The following is a 12,780-nucleotide window of genomic DNA, read 5'->3' as shown; positions in this document are numbered from 1 at the left end:
ACATTGCTGCTTGGCGTGGTGTAGATCAGACATTGACAGCTGGATAATTATAAATGTGCAATTAGTTGGACTAATTACAGCGAAATGGCTGCGATCCAATTTTCTTCTAATTTTGTGAAATGTTTGTATGCTCTACTTTCAACCATCTAATGAATCTCTAGTTTTCCCAAATATGCTACAGGAGAACGGTACCGTGTACGGTGTAGTGGTTCCCAACGTGGACGATATCGCCCCCAGTGGGCGATTTTGAGGAGCAAGGGGCGAAAATAGCAAATGGGAAGATTGAGAGGCGATAGGAGGGGGCGAAAATGTTAGAGCGTCCAGTGAGACGTATCTAGTAACACGGCCAAAAATGCACGTGGCGACGGCTTATTCTGCAAATGACGCATAAGTTGACTAAAAAAGGTCAACCCAATGGAAACTAGTCGCGGAAAAACTAGTCGCGGAAACCAGTCTCAGAAAAATGACCTTTTACTAGTTATTTCGCCAGCGATCAGAGTTAGCTGAATAAATTTCCCGTTTACACGACCTCTTTATTGGATTCCGCGATAAGGGGGCGACGAGTCTAAAAAGTCTGGGAGCCACATGGTGCAGTGCACAAGGATCCACGCTCGGTGTGCCGACATTTTTCATTTAGCGCTTATGAAAATGAACTCGGGTTGAATACGAACTGAATATTGCTTTTTTGTGTTCCTTTGTATTTTGGGATTTAATTCAATTCCCATCGTTTTGCTAATGAAGTAATTCTAATGCTATTGTAATTTCGAAACGACTGCGTAGCTATAATTCTAATTTTGATGCAATTTGGAAAATGTGGAAATTGTCTAGTATCACAGATCAAGATTAACGAAGACCCATTGGTGTCTGGCATGCAGACATTATTTGGACTCGCAATCGATTACGACGATCACAGCATGTTCTAAAATTCGTTATCGTAATTCATTACATTCGCAGGAAAATCCACAAAAATTGTTACCGCGTTCGATTGCATTTTACATTTATATCGAATTTTCCTAAAAAGAAGATTTTCTCAGCTTTACCTTTACCGTCATATCAGGTTATTGACCGTAGAACCGTCCGATTTGTAAGATTTAGATATGTTTGTCATTCCGACGTGACGAAATCAGTCATGCACGCGTAACAGTCGGTGGATATTCGATGTAGTACAGTTTGAAAACCACTTTCATGCCGTGAGCAATGTGCGACTGTGCGTGCATGCATGATCATTGGTCATGGTCACCTACAGAAACCACTCACTGGGGAAGGAAGGCTAATTATCACCATCCTGCTTAGATTCGAATATTATCGCAAATATTGATGTTTGATTATTATGCTTAGGTAAACTCAGATGAAGCGTTGCTACTAGGCATGAGGTATGTATTGTATACCGACGAAAACGATTAAAAATTTGAAATATTATACACATCAAATAAAACATGACGATTCCATATCTATTAACTAATCATTAAAACTCAACGGTTCTTGACATAAATCGGAACCGTGTGGTTCTTTGGCGTTATTCATAAGAGTCATAACAGTAGCGGCAGCCCACAATAACCACATTCGTCGAATTGTTGATATACGAGTGTAAACTGTACAAGTGTACTGTACATGTACAATAGGGCCCCAGGCAGCCCGCGAGGACCAGATGAGTAGCCTGCAAGCCTTTTCTAGAAATTGATCGAATAGCAGCATTTACCAATATTCGTCAGAATATTGTCAGTGAGCTTTTAATTGTTGGGTTACCCTAAAAACGCTGCACACCAAATTTGGTTCAATTCTAACAAGTATCAATCAATCAATCTATATATTTAAATCAGTGAATGGCTGGAATCCGAAAAAAAGCAGTTATTTTTGAACAGCCCTAATGCGCGGCAGCTATGAAAGTTTTGCAGGCATATCTGTTTCAACATATTGTTGTGAATCCGCCTTTTCGGACATGAACTTCATCAAAAACAAACACTGAACAAGTAAGCACGCTCGACTGGTGCACATCTGGAAGACTCACTCAGAGTTGCAGTGTCGAGTTACATACCGGAATACATCGCACTAGTTAATAGCAGGCAATGCCAGGCTTGCCACTGACTGATATAGAAGCAGATAACATGATAATCAGTCCAAAGTGTGACATGATTTATATAAAAATTTGAGTTCGCTGTTGTTGTATCGTTTATACAAACATGGTGCGAAGTAATTCATGGTTTCTTTAAAAATGTTACTGGCTAGCTAGTTGAAATGAGATGTTTCGATTTTAAATGACTTTCTTAAAAATCTTATCACAATGTGATTCCTGCCCAGCGCTATGAATATAAAAGCGGAAATTGAGTCAGGTAGGGGCAAACGGTGGGACTCGATCGACTTTATAGTAACTTTATAGTATCGTATAAAGTTTTGAAAAAATTGATGTATACGCACCTATGTTTGCGTAGATCGTTCAATTGTGAATATGCATCGTGAAATTTCAATTGCCGTGGTATATTACTAAACTAGAATAATGAAGTCGAAGTGTTAGGTTAGGCTTGACAATAATAGGTTCATTTTTTTTCGTGGGCACAGGGATGATTCAAATCAAATTATCGACAGAATGTGAGTAACAGGATCCAACATACTGCTGTGGACAGACCATATATATGGCTATCGAAATTTAGTAGCAAATAGATGAACTTTACACGGGTGGATTTCAGCCTGGGGTTGTTGTTTGTGGTATTGATGGTGTGTTTGGACAAGTGATCATTTACACCATACCCGATATATTCCGTTCACGATATATTCCGTTTCCGATACATACATCCCCGATATATTGGTGTTTAAGCCTCTGCGAAAAATAATTTGGTCGACCTTTCCAAAGAACTATGTAATAAGTTTGGACCTTTTCCCTCTTAGAATGTGGCGTCAATGTCCACGACTTGTTGCTAATGGTGACTGAGCTAAACGACATGAACATTAGATGTCTTGAGGGATTACCAATTCGGAGGATTTCTTACAAAAACTTTTCTTAAAAATGTACTGGATAATTCTTTTATGAAATTTAAATGTTGATACTTCGTGAAAACAGCCCCGAAATTCCTCAGGCTATCTTTCTTATTGGAGAATTAACTACTTCTACTTGAAGAGCTGAAAATAGTGAAAAGTAAGTAAGTAGATCACAAAATATTACGAAGTAGAAGTAGAAGTAGAAGTAGAAGTAGAAGTAGAGAAAATCAGATCTACTTGAGTAAGTACCAGAAGTAGAGGAAAACTACTACTTGAGTAATTCGAAAAAGTAGAAGTACTTCGTTACGGACCACCTCTGCATTTGAATGGCCGCGTATCAATCGTTAGTGTATGAGGCTATGCGTTGGTTGATTACACGAGCTTTATACATTTTTAGAAATATAACATAGGCCTATATAACGGAATGCATATAGACAGACGCCTTACTTGCCCAGCGTTATTCGCTTTGCTTCTGTGTAATTGCGTGTATTGGCAATATCATTCGGAAATATATACTTTCGAAGATCTTACGAATTTTATTAAAAGAACTCAAAAGTATGTAAAGATATGGAATCATAAAAATACTGTATCAAATCTAACGAACACATTCTCGATAGTATAGTATCAACAGCGCCGGTGGGAGTTCCAAAACATGGCCACTTGCTCCAAATTGCGATGATATTCTGCAAAACATGACGAAGGGACAGTGGGTGACAAAGACCAACATTCCTCAATATCAGAATGAATTGGAAAACCTCCGCAATGAGGAAGCTGAAGTGGAAGAAGAATTACGCTTGTATTGGGGTAAAAGAGGAATCCAGACGGCATTTTGGAGAGAAGACCTTCGTTGCGGTTATTCCAAGTAAGTAGAGGCTACATTAAATTGAGTTGACTAAAATAGCGGTAGGCAAGTACCCTGGTGCTGGGGAATGACAACTTTGAAATGACCTTGGAGAGGGTGCATACCATCTTCGATTTGCAAATCCTAACAAATTAATTTCCCCCTCATTCACTATATTACGCATGAGAACATTCAAAGAGAATAACATAGTTCAACACAAGGCAGGCTAATAACAGCAGGATATCGGCAAACTGAGTACAATTGATTTAGGTAAAATAAAATCACTAATCACTTGGGCTCAACTCCAAACAAATTCTTCAATACTGCACACAATAGTTTTGTGTAGTAATATCATTTGAACGCCCGAATGAAAATTTACCGATGCTGTTTATTGGGATAGCGTGCGGGGTTACTTTAGCCTATACCATGTCGTATTTCGTCATCCCTCTCTAGTCGTGGACCCCGCTCAAAGAATTATCAGCTTACGTGCACGAATCCCATTTATGCACAAGAGGGGTCACCAACACGCGGCCCGCGAGGTCATATTTTGCGGCCCGCAACCTGATTTGAAATTTCGGAAGACCACTTAGTAAAGCATTTTGAAATGCTGAGATTGATTTCAGTTTAAATACAATGTTGTTGTTGTTCAAAGTGTGGTATTCTCTTGTGCTCAATATCACTATTCCTCACTCGCTGATGCGGCTTCGGCGATGGTAATATCATTCCACGGATGGAGGATTTGCTGATATGAATGGGCATACTTCCTTGACGTGCAATGGCCCAATAATGCCACGACCGAGACGCTTAGAAAATGACTTCAGGCTCCGCAAAAGATCGAGCTTTACGAGGAGGTAGTTCTCCAGCAAGTACTGTGTCCAGCTAACCCCAATATCGATTCTTAGTTCAGGGGTGGTCAAATCTGCGGCAGTAGAACGAAAATTATGTTACCGTCAACACTTATTTCAATTAGGATGTGTTGGCGGCCATCAATACGCAAATTGAATATACGAATTTACTCCCTAATTAATGAGAGGTTTGAAGTATTCTTGAAATTTTCTTCGCGCCATGCGCGGTTCCATGCGACTTGATTTTCGATTTTAATTTAGTAATGTATTTTGTAATCTGAGCCCCACAGTACAGATGCGAACAGCACAGGAAAATGATGCGCCTCATAAACGAATACCAATTTTTAATCGTGTTCTCCTCACCACGAATGAAATTTGTTTCTGGTAGGCCTAGATTTGGGCAAATCCAACATCTTTCCATTATATTGACAATCCTGATGGGATGTCAAGAAATAACAGCATGCAACAGAGGGGTCTAACACCAATTGGACCGCCCAAAGATGCAGCACAACATTAATGGCTTCCCTAAATTTTCGAAGACACCTCCTGCATCAACTATCGGCAAATTTGATCACATGGGTTGAGAAAGGATAAATATATGATAGTAATATGTGAAACTAACGAAGTTCACTCGAGAATGTGAAAAAAATTTTGCGCTTCGCGCGACCAACAAGGCGACCCCTGGGGTTGTTTATGACAGGAGCGCTCACGACGCCGGTGCGCAGAGTAAACCGATAGGAGTAAAGAGATTGGTCTGGAGTTCATCGGCAATGGACATTGACAGTTTAACGTGGGGGTTCGGCCTGCAATTAGTTCATTACGACTATGCACTGGAATGCAGCCGTAGCCAACACAAGTAGCCTAATCGAAATGCGACCGTGAATAGCAAAAAGGTTGGCCACATATTCACATCTTCTTTAGTCACTCGAGTGTTGTCAGGTACCGTGTGCAGCTCATAGTACAAAATAGAATGAAAGTGATGATCATGATTTTTTGTTGTTGTATTTCTTCAATAAAATATTATTTCCTTTGTGGTAACTATGCCCGTCTCCCGTGTTAGAGCGAACAGCGCTGTACTGACGTAGAGTTATAAAAACGTGGCTGTTAAACTCCGTTGCCTATTTCTATCTTGATATTGAAGTCATGCGGCCCGCGGCCTCGACGAATTTTGAAAAGTGGCCCGCGACCCGTTTTGAGTTGGCGACCCCTGCAGTAGGCTATAGTTGACCTGCGCTAGTGACAGCGATCAACCATGTGGAACTTAACAAACGTGCGTACCAACGCATTTGACAATGAAATGAGGAATTTTATAAAAGCATAAACTCGAAATTTGGTAGACATAATATTACAGTTTCTTGGACTTTTTTGTTTATTAGATCATTTCGGACGAATACATTTGCAGATTTAGCTTCAATCATTTTAATCAGAGGAATTATTATTGCACATATATTTTTTCGCCTTTTTGTGGGTTCTAGCGGGTGGTACACGAAAATATTAACCACCCCGCCTTTCAAATATATCTCCGTTAGGGTTGGTTCATTTTACTCGCGTCCCGGCTTTGCAATGCAATTGCAAAATTCTGTACTAGAAAGCGCCGTTTAACTCATTTGCAACGTACGATATGCCGGGATATGGTGAAAATTTACGAAATCGGTCTAAGTCATTTTCGTTTCCATGGTAGCTTGTAATACGTTGACGGTTTAGGTAGGTTATCAAAAAACGTAATTTTGAATTAGTAATTTTTGTACATCACACTGTTGCAAGTGAACCTGCTATGAATTGTTTCCCAATTAGATATCGCAAATGGTGTTACTTACATCAGTGGATGTCGCCAGGGTAAATCTCACATCATTGTGAAAATCGAGACTCATTGAGGTGTGTGGAACCTAGATTAGAAGACACTTGCCCTGACCCTGTATCTTTATAGAGCCAATTGCCAAAATACGAATTCACCTTATCAAAATTACTTGAATTACGAGTGGGCAGTTTCTATAATTCTATAGTTTTGATAAATAAACTCAAAATCCTGGTACAATTTCAAATCAGAACATGCTATGTTACAAAATTAGAATATGCATGGATAGCGAATGCGAAGAAATCTGAATTATCAAATTTCAACAACTCTAATTGTCATTTGTTTAAAAAAATCTCGAATCTATCCTACCATTTAGGTCCACAAATCTACTTTCACTTACAATGTTTCAGTCCTAGTCCATGCGCCTATGTTGCAGTCATGCGCCTCAACCTAGAAATACGAAGTGGCCTAAAGTGGGGAGCTGGTGTAATGCTCGAGGCTCGAAACCGTGCTGCTCCGATACGTTCAATGGAATATGCATGGAACCTTCAGACAGATCTTGCAACTGTGATGGGTAGGTGTAGCTTACAAGATTCCGTCTGCGTCATTCTACTTGTGGGTTAGTAATAAAGATTTGATGTACATATGGATTAGAACATGCGTTTATTTATCAATACTATTTTAACGAAATATCTTGCACCGGCTCATAAGTAGGCCTACGTAATTATGAGTGCGATAATTTATAACAAGGCAACAACTGCAGGATGCAATATTGTAACAAGACGGAGAGACAACATTTAAGACTATAAATAGGAAACCTTGATTTGACGTTTCAGCTATTTTGATTTCACCATCACGCCCAACAATACAGTACAGTACTGAGTACATTTTACATGGCCCACTTCTATATTACATGATATGTGCACGGATGGGGTAATATGAACTCAGCATATCAAGTCGCATTTGATAGATACGTTTGGGACGTTTCAGCTATTATTAAAGAACAGCTCAGGTTTGTTTAGCCTACATGCCATGCCATGTCATTTAAGTAATAAGATAATGGTAAAAGTGTTCGTTACCGCCTCGAGACAACAACCTATAGAACAGCTGTGTCCATTGAAACGACAGTTCTATTCAACTGCCAGATATGTAGCGGATAGTAGATGTGTTCGAACCTCAAAAATAAGTAGATTTGCTTTCGCAAACGAACCATGGTACGAATCTGCACCTGAACCTTTTAGATTTATTACAATTTTCACGTCATTATAACAGCTTTCGGTGAAATTCTTTGCATTTCAACTTCGGGCCACTCTGCGTGGCGGTGGCAGCATAAAAGAATTCAACACTAAACGAGCATGCACCTTGCCAATTTCGAAATCTTTTCTTGCTTTGTAACATAGTTCGATGGAAATATTCAGCTTACCGTTTATATAGTGAATCTCTGCTGTGCGCTTGACCCGTACTCACACAACATCAAGAACGAAATAGCCTAGGCTACACGACATGTAGGTAGACAGCGAATTGTGCTTATGCAACCAACCAACCAACCAATCAATCAATAGGATTGATATTAAGAATACATCGCTGTCTAATACAAAAATCTAGCACGACTTTGGGATACATCTTGGTTTGATATGTTTATTGCATCATGAAACCAAATCCATGCGATTGGGGTGTAGGCTACTGTATAACATGTTTATGGCGTAATATCGGCAGCAAGTATATAGAAGACTATTTTATAGGGTTACCATACGTCCTCTTTTTTGACTTTTTTTAAAGTGTCCTCGGATGGCGCCCTAATGTCCTGTTTTTGAAATTAGGTCCTCTTTTCTGAGAATTTTGGTTAAATATAAGGCAAAATCAACTTAGATACAGTAAATCAGCTCCAAAGTACAACTACGGCGGGTATTTCGGGAGCTGGGTCGGAAAGTTTACCTTTTTTTTAGTCAACCAACTGGTAATGTGAAAGAAAAACTGTATTTTGGGACCTGAGCCATAAAGTTGACCTTTTTTTCTTCTAGTCGACCGATCACGAAGTGGGAAAAATTTACCATTTTTTCAGGATTTCGCTTGAAGAAGTTTCCTCTTTTCAGATTTCCAAAATGTGGTAACCCTACTGTTTTATACCCTGATAAATATCAATGTAGCAATGGTCAAACGCCGAATCGTTGTTGTTAAAGCGACGAAAGATATTGATTTTATTAGATAGCATTTTATTGTTCCAGTTTATACATTTGGTTATGTTTATAAGTCAACATCTATACTTAAGCATTGTGGCATGGCACGCCAAATGTTTTGACGCACGCGACACCCATGTTTTACAAGAAGTGAAACAGGAGTTTTTTAAATCCACAAAGCTCGTAAGCGACCCAAAATTATTTCATATATCAACATAAAATAGACTTTTTGAGGCAATCTTTTTTATCACAGCGATTCGTGCGATTTACTGCAGCCTGATTTCTTGATTATATTGTGGGAACGCCCAAAATATGTGTATACATATAGACAATATTTTTTTTAATATGCATAATGTACAGAAATGAGTCAAACCGTATTACCAATTATGAACGAACGGCAACCTAATATCGTATGAAACCGTTTGGATGCCTTAGTCCAGGAGTGTGCACTGTGCAGCCTTCAGGATCGGAACTATTATGAACCGTTGTTTCGGCGGAGGATATTTTCACGCTAGCGGTTACGACCTAGACCAGGGGTCGCCAACTCAAAACGGGTCGCGGGCCACTTTTCAAATTTCGTAGAGGCCGCGGGCCGCATGAATTCGATATCAATGTAAAATAGGCAACCACGTTCTAAAACTCTACGTCAGTACAACGGTGAGCTATCTAACATAGGCGATGGGCATATTTGACCAGAAAAGAAATAATATTTCATTAAAGGAATACAAATACAACAAAAATCATTATCACCAATTATATTTTATTTTGAACTGTATGCTGTGCACGTTACCTGGAAACGCTTTTCAGCGACTAAGGAATCGATATTGGGACTAGCGAGATACGTTACTAGCTGAAAGACCATCTCCATGTAAATCATGATCTTGTGGGGAAGCCCTAAGCCAGTGGTTCTCAAACTTTTTTAGACACACACCCCTTTATGATACTGAAAAGTCATATCACAAAATGCAACCAGATTGCTAGAAATCCCAACGGCTAGTCTGATGGCATGGGAGGTTAAGGCTGTTGATAACATGATTCTACAAGATGAATTCCGGACTATACACATAGCACTCACTATGAAATAGAGGTATATCGCGTAGAGCGCGAAAAATTTTCATTTTAGCGCATCTCCGCCTCCCCTTCAGATGCTTTCGCGCCCCCACAAGGGGCGCGCGCTCCCCAGTTCGGGAACCACTGCCCTTAGCCGTTTTCTATGCGTCTCGGTCTTGGCAGTGTTTGGACCATTGCAAGGCAAGACAATATGCCCATTCACATCAGCTGATTCTCCCTCGATGGAATGCTGTTGCCATCACCACAGCCGTTTTAGCTATGATGACGAATAGTGATGCGTTGGGCACAATGGGAATAGCTTATTTTGAAACAACAACAACATGTTGAAACTGAAGTTAATTTCAGCATTTCAAATTGGTTTTCTTAGCTTTCTTCCTAAATCTCAAATCAGGTCGCGGGCCGCAGAATATGACTTGGCGGGCCGCATGCGGGCCGCGTGTTGGTGACCCCTGACCTAGACATAATGTTTTGGGCAACATGCGACAATGCGACGCCGTGCGTTGTGTGCGCTGTCAAACTGATTGGCGGCGATAAACCTTGAAACAAAATAATCGGCTCATGTTAGTCAAAAGCTCGACATTGATAATATGTTCACTGTTCCAGCGCCGAAATGGCCAGCGCCAAATAGTCCACGCCCTAAATCAGTGGTTCTCAACTGGTGTTCTGAGGCACACTAGTGTGCCATTCACGTTTCGCAAGTGTGCCGCGAGAGATTTATGCGAAATATTTGAAATTATGCTCTAAATAATTTTAGTCTACATTAAATGATCAATAATCAAAAAAGGGCTCGACGTGAAGTTTATACAGTACATTTGACATATCAAATTGCTGTCATGCCCTGCTCGCAATCGACATCCCCCGCGCATTCGCTTCAACCGACATATAGACTGCCCCGAAGGTTGAATTCAGTTTTGCACACTGCGTTGATTGAACTCAGAGAAGAGCAGATATGGCGGCGCCTGTATGACAGTGCCGTTTTCAAATCCTCATCCTCTTCCTAATCACCACCGAGAAATGAATTTCGTTGGAAGTGATGTTCACGTTTACAAATTAGAATTACAAACAATAGACATCCACACAGCGTGCCGGCACTACCGGTAAGCTGTAAGCTCGGGGCGCAACGTTATGTTACCGGCGACGAAGTTGAGAATAAAGAAGTAAAGTTATTAGATTTCTCGCCACTGCGGATTTTATACTGGTTTGTTGGAACTGAAACTATGATTGAACTGCAGGGGGCTGTCCAGTGCCCATGTCAGTAGAACTATTGAGGTATTGCTATCCTCATGCGTGCTATACAGTGACGTGCGGTCCAATGAGGCAGGTAAGGCACTGCCTCACCTGTCGCCAGGGTGAGTTTAAGTGAAAATTGTGAAAACCCTCGATGAGTCGATGATCATTGATATTTTACATCGATGTTCATAAATAACTAAATTTGAACATCTTTTCACCCAAAATCATCAATTTGCATTATCATTATTCAAAAATATAGCGCGAAAGGAGAGGTGAGGCACAGGTGAGGAACGGGCGGGTCGTGCCTCACCTGCGAAAATGCAATTCATCATAAATAGCCCGGAATTCATAATAATTGGGTATCAATCAAATGCTATCGTCACACTGATTCCGAAAATCCAAATATTAATAGTGTCAGAGCACCAGAACGCATCTAAAATCGTCAAAGAAGGTGACATTTGGCTTTATGACAAACAGCAATTCCATCGCAGAGAAACGATAGCCACGTGAGGCACAAACGAGTCCGCCTCATGAACTATTCGCTAACAATTGGACATACGCAGCACAGTGAAACGCGTTATCGATTTCGAAATCCAACAGTCCAGTGTTGCCAATTGGCGCATTCGGGAGCCAAATTTCGAAAATTTGCCTCTTTTAAAACGGAATTTGGTTAGGTAAGAATCCCAATTCTTTATGACTAGATCTCTTCCCCATAGGCCGTCATTGGTGTGATTCCCCCATACCCACGACGACGACCTTACCACGACGCCGACGGCTTCAAAAAACTCAAAATCAACCCCACCTGAACTAATAACTCCCTTCGGTCGAAAAAAACAAACATAATCTACTCGCATACCACCTGGAAGACCTTCACATACCACAGGTTGGGAACCACTGCTTTAGTTCATGTTACATTATTAAGGCTGTTTCGTCGACCTGGGGGCCAATTAATTGCGATTCTTTTTGAAACCTTCCCAAAACAAATAGCTTTCTTATAGAATTACAGATCGTCGGATGAGACCTTTATTGGCTATAATCGCCACTAGACCGCGAAATCAGCAGCAACAGCCCGGAAAAAAGAAAAGAGGGTGTTTATTATTCCTTGAAGTGGCCGTCCCAGCTGATCAAAACGTACCACAATGGGAATCAGAAAAACCAGCAAAATGCGCAGATCTCAAAATGGAATGTGAAAAAATGTGGCGATGCAAAATAATATATTTGACCACAAGAATTCCAAATGGATCCACTGCAGAAATCATATACTGCGCCCTAACATAGAAACATTGTTTGACCGCTTTCGGTGTGCTTAACTTATGTAGGTGGTACGCGAGCACTGCATAAAACAGTGGTCTGGAACCTATGGCTCACGAGCCATATACGGCTCTTTTGCGTATAAGATATGGCTCTTTGCCAAATATTTATTTTTGTACTGAATTGATCAATATTGCAGCGACTTGGCCAAAATAATTATTCTCGTGGCAGTTATAAACATGTCTGTGAGAGACAAAGGCAATGCCGTCTTCAGGTTTTGGGTCTCGGACCCTTTCTTTTCAAAATCATCAAATTTAAGTTACTGTCACGCCGGCGGCCAATATCATTCGCGAATTCTATGCACCCAACTCGAAATCTGGAATTGTGCGATACGTTGACTAATAAAAGAGCATAGCAGACATGGCGACGCCTATTTCAAAACGCAGTTTTCAAATACACATTGTCTTCCTGATCTAAGGCGAGAAATGAACTGTTGTGGATGTGACATTCACAATTACAAACTCGAATTACAAACAGCGCCCTAGCTATATCCACGTTCTTGATTGGTAAGTGTAGCTCTGTGTAGTACTGGCGATA

This window comes from Botryllus schlosseri, chromosome 11, assembly GCF_051294905.1.
Source record: "Botryllus schlosseri isolate E-star chromosome 11, Bs_hap1, whole genome shotgun sequence".
Lineage (NCBI taxonomy): Eukaryota > Metazoa > Chordata > Ascidiacea > Stolidobranchia > Styelidae > Botryllus > Botryllus schlosseri.
Note: the sequence above shows the minus strand (reverse complement) of the source record.